Below are 14,068 nucleotides of genomic sequence, written 5' to 3'. Positions count from 1 at the left end.
ATATATATATATGTACATATATATATATATACATATATGTACATATATATATATATACACACTCATATACCTCCCACATATATATCTAGATTTATATTATTAACTCAATTATTCAAAAACCAATTATTTACTTAATGGATTATTCATATTTCCTTTTTTTCTGAAGCATTTATAAAATGTCTAGGTGTCAAACTATACGAGACCTTGAGAATGCAATTCCTGTTCTAAAGTGGCTCCTACTCTGGGAAGGAGAAGAACTATAAGCTGCAGTGAGGAACCATGCTTTAAAAAGCTATATTCATAAGATTCTAGAGCACTCAGCCTGGTAGAATCAGGAAGCATTTTAATTCATGTCAACCTCTTTTGAAGGGCTTTATTGTAGAAGTCAGTAACATCTAGTGACTAAAATAAGATTTGGGGTCTAGGATGCTATCTTACTCCACTATGTTAAAAATGACTAGTCCTACAGGGAATATGGGGGCCAACTAGATCATTATTTTCCTATTTTCAGAAAGAACTAAGATTCTGTAATTTTAACTTCTCCAATGTTTCTCAATATGGCCATCTACTGGAAGTAAAAACAATAGCTACCATTTATATAGCACTTTGAAATTTGCAAAACAAATCAAAAAACTTTTCATATGTCATTACAACTGCTTTTTATAATTTTGTCAAATAGTTTCTATTTTCTGCATTTTACAGATGAAAAAAATGAAGTTGAGAGACTAAGGGACTAACCCTGGTCACACATCTAGTAAATATCTATTAGGATTTGAACTTAGATCTTCTTGAGTTCAAATCTTATCTTCAGCAAGAGACATAAGTTTTAGAAGCAGTTTTACCCTCCTAACTTCTTACTAAGCACATATAATTGAATAAGATACATAAAGAGTTCTTAGAAAATCATCAAGTCAAAGTACATCTTCCTGACCCTTATCCCGGTCTAGAGACAGATGAATAAAATTTTCAGAACAGATGGATTGACTATTCTTTTCTTAAAGAATTTTGGAATAATAACCTACAGCCTCGGGAAAGCTTATTTTATTATATGTTATGATTATGCTCACAGAAAACATTAAGATACTAGTTCCTCCATTTTTTTTTATCTTTACCTGTGATTTAATTGTCTAGAAAACTCTATCTCCCAAGTGAATTTATTATCTTTTCCCAAAAAGATCTCCTCCTTTTCTTAACTTCCCTACTTCCCAGTTGTACAGCTAGGCATTATCCTTAACTCTACTTTCCCCCCTAACCCCCATTCAATCCATTGTCAAGCTCTGTCAATTTTATCTTCTTGACATTTTTCTCATGTAACCTCTTCTCTTTTCTGATGCTTCCTTTGGTGATTCTTTTTACCCTTTGTCTGAAATATTGTAATAGCCTACTGGTTGGTTTCCCTTTTAAGTTTCTCCCTACTTAAGGCCGTTATCTACTCTGCTGTCAAAATAATCATCCTAAAGTACAAAGCAACTGGCTCATAATCCCCTTCCTCCCCACTCAAAGTCCAATTGTTACATTTTATCTAGGATAAAATAATAAAATCCTTTGGTAATCAAAGGCATTCATAATGTAATCCCCTTTTTCCCCCAATCTTTTTTTGCATTATTCCCCACTTACCCCAAGATCCATTAACTAGCCTCTTTAGTATCTCAAATAAGATACTCCATTACTCACTCCAGACATTTTCATCCACTATCCTCTGCTTGGAATACTCTTCCTCATCTGTACTTATTGACTTCAAACCCATGTTCTCCAGGAGGCCTTTCCTGATCCCTCTTAATTCTGTTGTCTTCCCTAGATTATTTCTATTAGATTGGAATCCTCTTGAGGATATTATTTTTTGCCTTTCTTTTCCCCCTGCACCACACATAGAGCATAGTTCACTTAATATTTCACTTTTTATTGATTTGAGAAAAATCCTCACTATAAAGAAAGATTGGCATAATTTTTTTCCAATTTCCCATGATTAGACAGTATACCTTTCAAAAATGAGGCTTAAGCCAAACTCTTCCTGATTCCATATATGGTTATTTCTATTGGATGTTGAGGAAGCACCCTTGATCATTATACTTTTATCCTACTTGAAACATAGTTTTAATTGAAATGAAATAATTTTACATTGGGTGTATTACTCAGGGTATTTGGATGGTATAGAAGTTATGAGAAGTTATGAAAAGAATGCCAGTTCTCTTTAGTAGGTAATCTACATCTGGAGCAAAGTTAGCAATCTCACTAAGGATTCACAAATTTTGAAATATAATAGGATCATGTCACATTGTCTTTGATTATTTTGAAACTTAAGATTTATGCTCACTATATTCCCTGAATATACATAATCTTTATGGAATGTAATTTAAGTTTTAAGTATCCTAAATTTTACAAATGAGGTCTATGTTGATAAAGCTAGACATAATTTTATCAAGTACAGCAGCCTATCATCCTAATTATTGATCAGTTTGGCTCTTGTTTCTCAAAGCAAATATAAAAGATAAAAGTCCTTATCCTTTTAAAGGACTGCTAAAATAATAACAGCTTTATAATGTTCACCATAATATCCATCAACACTGGCACCAAAGTATGCTAGGACTGTTCTTTTGAACATAGAGTCAAACCATTACATTCAACATATATTTATTTCTCGTCCTGGCAGATAAAAATAAAAAAGTAATAATAGCTAACATTTGTATAGTGACCACTATGTTCTATGCACTGGGCTAATTATTTTATAAATATCTCATTTGATTGTCAAAACAGGTCTTGGAAGTAGATGCTATTATTATCCTTATATGATGAAGAAAGTGAGATGGGTTAAGTGACTGCCCACGTTAATGTCACTAGCTAAATGTCACAACACTTAGCTAATAAATGTCTAAAGTCACATTTGAATTCAGGTCTTTCAGATATGAATTTAGGTCAAACAAGAAATAATTGAAAGAATCAAGATTTTTGACACTGATCTCAGGAATTCTAAAATCAGTCCTCATTTCCCCTGCATTAAAACATTGAAAGTAGTGTTCTGGGGGCAGCTTGGTGGTGCAGTGGAATAGAAGTCAGGAGGACCTGAGCTCAAATCTGGCCTCAGAAACAAGACTTCTTAGCTGTGTGATCCCGGGCAAGTTACTTAATCGTAATTGCCCCAGAAGAAAAAATTAATAAGAAGAAGAAGAAAAAGAAAAGAAAAAAAAAAAAAAACGAGTTTTGTTTGATGCCAATTCTTATTGGAATAAGCATATTGTCTCCCAATATAGCCTACATTCCAGTATTTATTGTCACATATTTCTCAATAGTCAAACATACATTATTATTTTACCTGGGAAACCATGAAAAATGAAACTATTAAGAGTATCAACCATATTATTTCATCTCTTTATGGTACAAAAAAGGCTTCAAATCTATACATAATTGGAAAATTTTGTGGCCCAAGGGGGCTGTGTGGGATATTCTTTCTCTTCTGCTTCATGGACAAGCATAGCATACAAATCATTTAGAAATGTGTCACTGTATATAATGTAATGACATTGTTATTCAGAATTACACTATGCCAACTGGATATTATTATACAACTTTTTTCTATATGCTATGGAAATTTAAAAAAAATCTTAGAATACTCTTTTTATTTAAAAAAAAAAAATCATTGGCTATCTTCATGGCAGCGACATTTTGTATTTCAAAAGTCCTGCCAGTCATAAATGCTATGGATGGCAGAGGACCAAACAAATTAATTGTTATACAAAACATATGATGTTTTGAGTTTTGATGCTAGCTTTGTATGGAAGACTGCAGATACCTGATTCTAGGACTAAAAATTTATAAACTAGTATGTCAGACATTCTCTTAATACTGAGATAGTGTTAAACTTATTTCTGTGTCTACTTTATGATTGAAGGAAAATATATACATGTGGCTATTGCTTATCAATGAGTAAAAAACATTAAGCATATACTGTGTGCCAAACATTGCTCTAAGCAGTAGACATGTAGAAGTCAAAGTGATACTGTTCCTACACTCAAGGAGTTTACATTCCAATAGGGGAGAAAATAACTTCAGAGGAAGGGGATACAGGACTTTCAAAGGTGATAATAGAACAATAATCCATAAAACCATAGCCTTTGACATCGAAAGAATATAGGAAACCCTAAATTCTCAAAGTTAAGAGACTACTCAGACTATCTAATATGGTCTGTATATAAATATGATTCCCTCCCATGAAATACCAAACAATACTGCCACATGTACCCTGAGTATTTTCTTTTCTAGGCTAAGTATTCCTAGTTCATCAGCTGATTAAAAATCGACATGACCCACGGTTCTTCATTATTATCTCTCCCCTTCTATTTGATATAGCCAGTTAATATAAATGTCTTGAAATGTGATAACCAAAAATAAAGAACATAGTTCCTATGTGGTCTCACCAGGCAGAGCACAGCAAGATAATCATTTCCTTAGCCCTACATGCCATATTGCTTTCCACAGCAATGTAACATCATTTTAGATTTTTTGGTTGTTTTTGTTTCTGCTACTAAAAGACATTATTAACATGTATTACTCTACTTATACCTCCAGAATCTTTTTTTTTTTTTAATAAGTGCTAGCTAGTCATAGTTCCTCCATTTTAAATTTATAAAGTAACATTTTTGTTTTCTTTATCCCCAACAGGACCTTGCATTTATCTTTATTATATTGCAACTTATTAGATTGTGCCTAATATTCCTGGCTACTTATCTCAGACTTTGGAGACCTCATATTTTGATTCTGTCATTTAATATATTAGAAATCCTTCCCAGCTTTGTGTCCTCTGAAAATCTGACAAGTAACGTCTCTACTCCTTTATCCAAGTCATTGATAAAAAATGGAAATTAGTACAAAGCAAACAGATCTGAAGCCCTCCACAAGAGATATTCAGAGTTGTTGTGTGTCTGGCTATTCAACCAGTTCTGAATCTATATTATTGTAGAGATTTTTTTTCCCAAGTGTTCATTAAAAACTAAGATAAACTATAGTTGCCTGTAGCGATATCCTGGGAGTCTCATAATCTTATCAAAAAGAGGAGATGAGATTAAGCTGTCATGACCTGCCCCTAATGAAATTATAATCATATATATCTATATGATCATGACTTCTGCTCACAAACGAACTCTTTCAGGGTGGAGAGCACTACTATAAATGGTATGAGCACTGAATCTATGGGGAAAAAAAGGGGAAATGGACCAGAAACTCATAGAAGCAGCAACAAGGATCTGGAAAGGACTTTAAAGGTGGTTGCTGGATAAAAAGTAGTAGAAGAATCTGAAAAAGGTAATGGTTAGGTGTAAACATGTCAACTTCTCTTGGCTCTGTGTGTGGATCTGAAAGAATTTCCCAGTTTTGGAGAAACATGTTACATCTTTAGAATGATACTAGATTTCAAAGAGAACCAGAAGATGGAATTAATGTGAAAAAAAATTATATGTGATATGAAAGTCATCATTTGGAGAGTAAATAGAACCTTAGAGATATTCTAGTTTAACTTCTTAATTTTACAGATGAAGAAAACTAGACTCCAAAAATTTATGTAGTTGCCTGTGGTCATACAAATAGCAAGTGACAAGTCTAAAATTTGAAGTGAGGACCTCATACTTGAAATTCTAAGATGTTTCCAGGGGACTACAATAGATGACTCTGGTCACACAGTAAAAAATAGAAGGTTGAAAAGGATTGGGACTGGAGAAGATTGGTTCTGATCTTACTGAGATGGTTAGTGTAACTAGAGAGGGCTCATTTTGGCTCTGAAACTCAAATTGATCCTGAGCAGGAAGGGTCACGAGATTAGTCTCCTTAAGGGATTCTGGGATGCAGTATGCCATCATTCTTCATACATGTCTGGAGGTGACAGCTGAGTGAAAAGGATAAAGAATATCTTAAGTATTCTGAATGCTGGGCCATGAAGCTAAGACCAATTAGTTCCAAAGTAGCTTCCTGATAGTTTCAACTGTGGTATATCTTAATAATTTTATTCTAGAATAACTGTGTATTATTGTTGTTGAAGTCTATTGTTGAATATTGTTTGCACCTAGCAATTCACATTTCTGTAGCACTTGAAGATGTACAAAATGCAAGAATCCTGTGATGTCAGCAGCACATTTTACTGAATGAGAGAAAGTGAGGTTTGGGAAAGAAGTTAAGTGCTTTGCCACAGTAACTGTAGCTAGTAAAAGGACTCCTTGCCTGGTATTCTCTCATTAAATCATCTTCCTTTGTATTTCAAGAGTGGGAAAAGGAGAAGAAAGGGACTAAACATTTATAAAACACCTATTACATGCCAAACATTGTGCTAAGAATTTGGAAATTTTATCTCATTAAATCCTCACAACAAAATGTGAGGGAGGAACTATTATCATGCTCATTTTCCAATTAAGAAAACTAAAGTATACAGCAGTCAAGTGCTATATCAATTAGAGGTGCATGGGAAAATATACCTGTCAGATCTGTGAATCAGGGAAAACTTTATGCCCAAACAGGATATGGAAATCATTACAGGAAGTTAAATATTTTTGATCATTGTTGTTCAATGGTTTCATATGGAATTGACTCTTCATGACTCCATTTTATGGTTTTCTTGGCAAAGAGAGAAATGGTTTGCCATTTCTTTCTCTAGCTCATTTTACAAATGAGGAACTGAGGCAAAGAAGGTTAAATGAATTGCCTAAGATCACACAGCTAATAAGTATCCGAGGCCATATTTGAATTTAGCAAGATGAGTCTTCTATACTTCAGACCTAGCACTCTATTTACTGTGCCAGAAATAATTTTGATTTTGTGACTTTAAAAAGCTTTTGCACAAACCAAAAAAATGAAGACAATGATAGAAGGAAAACAGGAAACTGCAAAAATATTTGTAGCAAGTTTATCTAACAAAACTCTCATTTCTCCAATATACAGGGAACTGAGCCAAAATTATAAAAATAAGAGCCTTTTCCCGATTGATAAACGGTCAAAGGATATGAAAAGGCAGTTTTCAGAAAAAAACAAAAGCTATCTACAATCATATAAAAATCCTCTAAGTCATTATTGATTTAAAAAAAAGAAATTTAAAAAAACCTTGAGATACCATTTTTCCATTTTGACCTTATCTTGGTACACAGTGCAAGTCTGTGTCTAATTTTTATAATGATGGCCTTCTAAAAATTCCATAAACATTGCACTGGAGCAAAGGGAAAAAAAGTTACAAAGCATGAAAAATTATTAAATAGCTTAGGAGATATCTTGAGAAAACACCTTTTCTGTGAACAAAAATGAAATAGGAAAGAGAAAATCTATTCCCCAACAGAAGTATATATTCTATATTTATAGAGTATTCACTTGGAGTGTGGATATGTGTGTAATGGGGGCAGGATACAGATTGTTTCAGAACAACTGACTAGCATATGGTTTCTTAATTTGTAGTTTGGAATATTTTTATATTAAGAGAAAGCATCTTTGTCCTGTATCAGCTTTGCTCATTAGAGGCAGTCTTGTATAACAGAAAATATTGGAGTCAGGAAAGATTTGAATGTAAATCCTATATTTGCCACTAACTGGTTGTGTGATCAAAGGGGAAATCAGTCAGCTTTATGGGGGAGTTGGTTTCTTTAAATATAAAATGAGGATGGATACTAATATCTATCACAGTATAGTCAAAGAGAAAAAATGTATTTAAAAACATTTTCTAAATGTCTAAAAACACTGTTATGATACCTTCAAGTACCATAACAAATGTATATTATTTTATAGTTTTGATAAAAAATAAATATAACAATTTGCAGTAAACAACAGAAAATTCTATAGCATATCAACAAAGACTTTGAATAGTAGAGCAGTATAGTGGTTTAGAATCCAATCATTGCCTCAGAGGTTTCCTAGCTATGCAAGCTAAATGATCACTTTTGGATTCAGTCTCCTCATTTGTAAAACTGAATAATAAGAGTTCCTACTTCACAGCATTGTGAGGAACACATGAAATAACACATGCAAAGTTGTTTGTGAAACTTTTAAATTATCACAAAAATGACACTATTATTCAACCCCAGCCTTCTAAATCATATATACGTCAAAGTATCTTTGTTGTTTTTCAGTCATGTTTGACTTTCCATGACCCTGTTTTTTCCTTGGAAAAGATATGGAAGTAGTTTGATATTTCCTTCTCTGGATCATTTACAGATAAGGAACTGAATCAGCAAATAGGATAAAATGACTTATCCACAGCTAGTAAGTATCTGAGGCCAGATTTGAACTCAAGAAGATGAGTTTTCCTAACTCCAACCCAGGTGCTCTATCCACTATGCCACTTAGCTGTCCCAGTTTATGTATATGCTTTGTCAAATCTTAATCTATTATATGTACAATCTATTATTGCTTTGCAAAACTTAAAGCACTATATATTAGATATATGTTACTTTACAATAATAATAACAATTCATACTTGGAGAAGTAATATGGCAAAATACATAGAAGACTGGTCTCACAATTGTGAAGATTTGAGTATAACTATCACATTTGATGTAAATTGGCTTTCCTGCTCTATAAATTTTAAAAAATATTGTTACTTTGCATTGATAGAGGAGTGTTGTCACTTAAGAACTCTCTTTACCAATTAAATTAGAGGTCCAAGCCATATTTTAATTCTTATTTCTATGTAATGTATGTATATGTATGATTATTATACATACACATAGATATACATAAATAGATGACCATAAATACACATAAACACACACATAAGTGTATGACCTTTTAGTATAAGTTTCATGCATACAAAATATACACATATATACACATACACATGCATACAAAACATACACATATTTACATGTATATATGTATGCAGAGAGATACTAGAGAGAGAGACAGAGAAAGCAAGAGACACACAGAGAGAAACAGAGAGAAAGATAGATTGACTGACTGCTCATCTTTGTAAGAACCATACTTTGTGAGACAATATCAGCACCTTACCAAAGGGGAAGTATTAGAAAGATCTAGGACTATAGTTGCTGTGTGATCTCTTCTAAAGTATTCTCTCTTTAGAGTATGAGGTAAAATGATATCTATTTTCCAATACTCAAATAACTCTAGCCTAAGAAAATGAATCTTGGTTCAGAATGGAAACACTTCTCTAAGTCTTCTTAAAAGGAATCTTTAGCTTATACTCACCATCAAACTTTAATAATAGGGAGAAAACCCTCACAAAGAGCTAGTAAACTTCTTTTAATAGAATTCATCAAACAAAAATTAGAAAAATTATATAGATGATAATATACCAAAGAATATCTAATAGTCAAAGAGGTCTTTGGATGGGATTGGGATAAAACATCTAACCAAGGAGAGAACAGAACAATCTCAATTAGATGGAATCCACTCTCAGCAAACTCTAAAACTTCAGGTATTGAAAGTCCAGAGACATAATGAGAGCCAGCTGTAATTACTGTGTTTGTACCTCTGGGATTCTCTATCTTTCAGTATTCTGTGCCGCATCTCACTTGTGACTCAGTTCTTTCAAGGGCCTATCTTTTTCAAACAAAATTGAAGAACTTCACAAACAGCTTTTTGAATGAGCATTCTCTTAGTAAATAAAGAGTCATAACCCATTACATATAATGAAGCACCAATCACAGGGCCTGAAGAAAATCACACACCTGTCCTAAGCAGGAGTGGGTGTTATTTAGAGCTTTAATGTTTAGTAACAATAATTTTAGCTCACAATTTCAAGATATTTTAAAGTTTTCAGCATCTTATTGAATCTAAAAAAAAAAAAAAAAAACACCAAAAAACAAACCCTAACCCCAAATAAATCCTGATACCAGTTCTATTATTATCTTCATTTTGTAGATGGAGAAATTGAGGCTCAGAGATGTTAAGTGATTTGCTGAAGAATAGTTAATTAGTAAATATCTGGTGTGGGGTAACTCTTGGACAGACAAATGTAGTATTCAAGCCCACACAGAATCTATAAGAGTTAAGAAATTCTTAGGGGAGAGCTTTAGCTGTAGCTGTGGAAAGTTTTTACTGAAATGTCTGTGTTTATAACTTATCTCACACTAAATTCATGTAGAAAAGAACAAAAACAAAGGGAACATCTGAGCCACTTATCCCCACCTGCAGCCTATCCCTTACCCCTTAGCATCTAGAAAATCAAGTCAAGGAGGATTTAATATAACTATATTATTTACAACAGCTGTAAATTTAGATGCTTAAATAAGTTCCATCATAATATTACACATTTGTATCAACATACATATCAACATAAAATTCATACAATTGTATTTTGGTGTGTTGAGAAATCATCTCCAGATATACATGATGCTGATGGAGCTATTAAAAAAAATATATATATATTAGAAATCCCATTCAATCATTCAATTCTATAAAAGTTGGAAGCTAAGTTCAAAGACAAAAGAGAAAGTGAATAAGATCAACTATTTGAATAAAGTAGGGATTATTAGTTCAATATAAAAAAAAAATATCTACTGGGATAATGCCAGTATAGCTAAATGGGGGCAAGCACTTTCTGTAACTATGAAATCATTGAGGTGAAAACAAGCTGCATATTTTCAAAACAGGATGCACTTTTTCTAGCTATTTTAGGTATTGATTAAATTATTTGTATTGTGGCAGTTAGGTCTCTCGGATTTTCTTGTTGGCATGATAAATATAAGGACTGTCTTTATCAGTCTGTTTCTCGTTTTCCTCACAAGAGTACTGATGAATTCATCAAATCAAAAGCCAATTAGCTTATTCTCTTTCCCTTTTCTTTTTTTCTTTTTTTCTTTAGAAAGCAGGCAAAATCTCAAGAAGGAAAAAAAAATAGAATTGGGCTCTGTTGTAGAAAAGGGGTGTGTGTGTGTTTGATCACAGTTAATAACAGAGTTGTGAGCACCGTCAAAGAAAAGTAGAGTTTATATAATCTAGGAACCAATAGAAGCAAATATTCCAAGTGAAGAAAAAAGTTTTAAGAACTACATGATTTCTGCCTTTAAGTATTTATAAGACTGCCACATAGAAGAGGGAAAAAAGCTTGTCCTGAATTGAGAGAGACTTCAGCTACATGTAAGGGGAAACTTCCTAACAATCATAATTGTCCCAAAGAATAATGAGCTTCTTTAAGAAGTAGTGTATTCTTCAATCAGGTGTACATGTGCAGAAGGATTATCATTCAATATGATACATTGTAGGAGAGTAGGGGAGATTGCAATTCAGGTCTTGGTTGAGCCAAATGACATGTAGGTACTTACAAATGTGATTCTATGATTTTCTTTTTAAAATTTTGTTTATTTTTTGTCCTTACATTTCTGTAATTTTAAAGATATCTTTCATCCCTCCATTCAATTCTGTGATTTATTTTTATGCTCATAGTTCAAGATAAGAGAAAATATTGTAAATAACAGAATTCTATTTTCTGTGTCATTTATGCTTCTTAATGAACTTCAAGGAAATAACAGTCAAAACCCCTTTAAAGAGATGTTGAATTTTGTCTAATCAAAACTATAATTACAAAATATTTTAAAAGCTATTTTGGTTAGTGTTCTTGGAAGGGGGGTGAAGAAGAGATGGCAAATTAGAGAAGCAGTCAGCTAAAGTCTCCCAAGATAATCCAACAAACGACTTTAAAATAACTTCTCAAATCAAAGTCTGGATTAGAAGAGCCAACAAAAGGCCAGAGTGAGACATCCTTTCAATTAAAGGTAACAAGACAGAGACAGAGACAAAGAAAGAGAAAGAGAAATCATCTCTCAGAGATGATATTAGAGATATCATCTCTTTAACTAAGAGCCCAATTGCATGAAATATCAGTGGTAGAACTAGATTGTGGTGACAGAAACCACATCTTTGGGGGCTCTAAAGCCATTGATGGTAAGGGAAACTGGAAAACAGACAGATATTAAGTTTCCTCTGTGCTAGCTTTGGGTGAAGAGCTAGATTCTGTTTGGCATCTCCATAGCTTATATTTTCTTCTGGATCAGAGTTCAAGGACAGAGAGGAGCATTTTCAGTAAAGAGAATATGGAAATCTTGAGGGGAAGAATTATTTCTGACCCCAAGAGATCAGGGACTCTAAATTTTAATTTTTGGTCCCAAGGGAGCAGGCCCCTTTTCAGGATAAGAAACAGTGCAGATCAAGGGAATAGAGACCATGCCTCTCCCCAGATAACACCCTCCTGGAAAGACTAAAAAACTTTCAAACTCCTTGAATTTGCTCTAAAAATATGAAGCTGAACACAAAATCTCTTTCAAACGCCCCTATACTGATGATAGAACTAAGATTAATATTATATTAAGTTACAAATCAAGAAATAGGGTGGAAAAATGAACAAATGGCAAAACAGTATCTGATCATAAAAAGCTACTATAGTTAGTAAGAAGAATAAGACACAAACTCAGATGACAATGAAGTTAAAATAACTAGAAACAAAGTTTCAAAGGAAAAAAAAAGATGTGACTTAGATACAAGCCTAAGTAGAATTTCTGGAAGAGCTAAAACAAAACAAAACAAAAAAACAATAAAAGAGATGCAAACATTCTAATGAAAATAACACTTTAAAATTGGCATAATAAAAAAAAGACATAAAAAATTCACTAATAAAAATAACTCTTTAAAAAGCATAATTGGACAACTGGAAAAGGGGGTACAAAATTCACTGAAGGAAAAATATTTCTTAAAAATTAGCATTGGGCAAGTGGAAACTACTGACTCTGAGAGACATTAAGAAAAAATAAATCAAAGTCAAATGAATGGAAACAAATGGAAGAAAATATGAAATATCTCATTGGTAAGAACAACTGATGTGGAAAATAGGTAGAGAGATAATTTAAGAATTATATGATTACAAGAAAGTACTGATTAAATAAGGAGTTTAAACATCATGTTTTAAGAAATTATCAATGAAAACTGCCTTAAAATTCTAAAACCATAGGGTAAAATAAAAATTGAAAGAATCTACTAATTACCATCTGAAAGAGATATCAAAATGAAATATGTTAGGAATAATATAGCCTGAGTTCTCAGGTCAAAAAGGAAATCATTCAAGCAGCAAGAAAGAAATTGTTCAAATGCCCTGGCACGAAGTTAGAATCTAACAAGATTTAGCAGGTACAGCATTAAAAGAGCTGTGATCTTAAAATATGATATTCTGGAAGGGAAAAAGGACTGGAATTACAACCATGAATAACTTAGTCAACAAAACAATATAATCTTTTAAGAGGAAAAAAGAATAGATATTTAATGAAATAAAGCACTCTCAAGCATTTCTGATGAAAAGACTGAATTTTAAAAAAAGTGATTTTCAAATACAAGATTCAAGAGAAACATGAAAAGATAAACATGAAAGAGAAATCATAGGCACTCAAAGATATTAAATTGTTTACCTTTCTATATGATCAAATATTATATAGATCTTCTAAAAATTATCAATAGAAAATTAGAAGATTTCTATAGAGAAAGAGAAGACAAAAGTGAATGATTATTTTGGAAAGATATAAAAAGATTGGTAGTGAAGAGGGATGTTTTGTGATAAGGGGGAGAGAGGAAGGATGGGAGAATTATTTTATTTAAAAGAGGCATGAAAAAATGAGATTTTACAATAAAATTAACAATCATGAGGGGGGTAGGCAATGCTTGAATCTCACATTTAAATTGGTTGAAAAGGGAAATAATTCACACATACATAATTGATAATAGCAATCTATTTTATACACTAGGAAAGTAGAAAGTGTAGAGTATAAATGAAAAGACAGGTGTAAAAGAGAAAGTAGATAAAGGAAGGCAATGGTCAGAAGCAAAACAGACATTAGAGAAAGAACAGGATAAAAAAAGAATGATAAATAAAAGAAAATATAATGGAGGGAAATGTATAGTTAATAATCATAATTATGAATGTGAATGAGATGAACTCACTTATAAAAGATAAAAGAGGATTAAATATCAAATTCCAACAATATGTGTTATTTTTTTTTTTAACAAGAGATAAAATAGAGAGACAAAGAGTTAAGGCCATAAGCAAAATCTATCATGTTTCATTTGATATCAAAAGGGGCAAGGGTAGCAAACAATAATAGACAAA

The sequence above is a fragment of the Sminthopsis crassicaudata genome, chromosome 2 (assembly GCF_048593235.1).
Source record: "Sminthopsis crassicaudata isolate SCR6 chromosome 2, ASM4859323v1, whole genome shotgun sequence".
Lineage (NCBI taxonomy): Eukaryota > Metazoa > Chordata > Mammalia > Dasyuromorphia > Dasyuridae > Sminthopsis > Sminthopsis crassicaudata.
The sequence above is the reverse complement of the archived record's forward strand: the minus strand, read 5'-3'. Positions refer to the sequence as shown.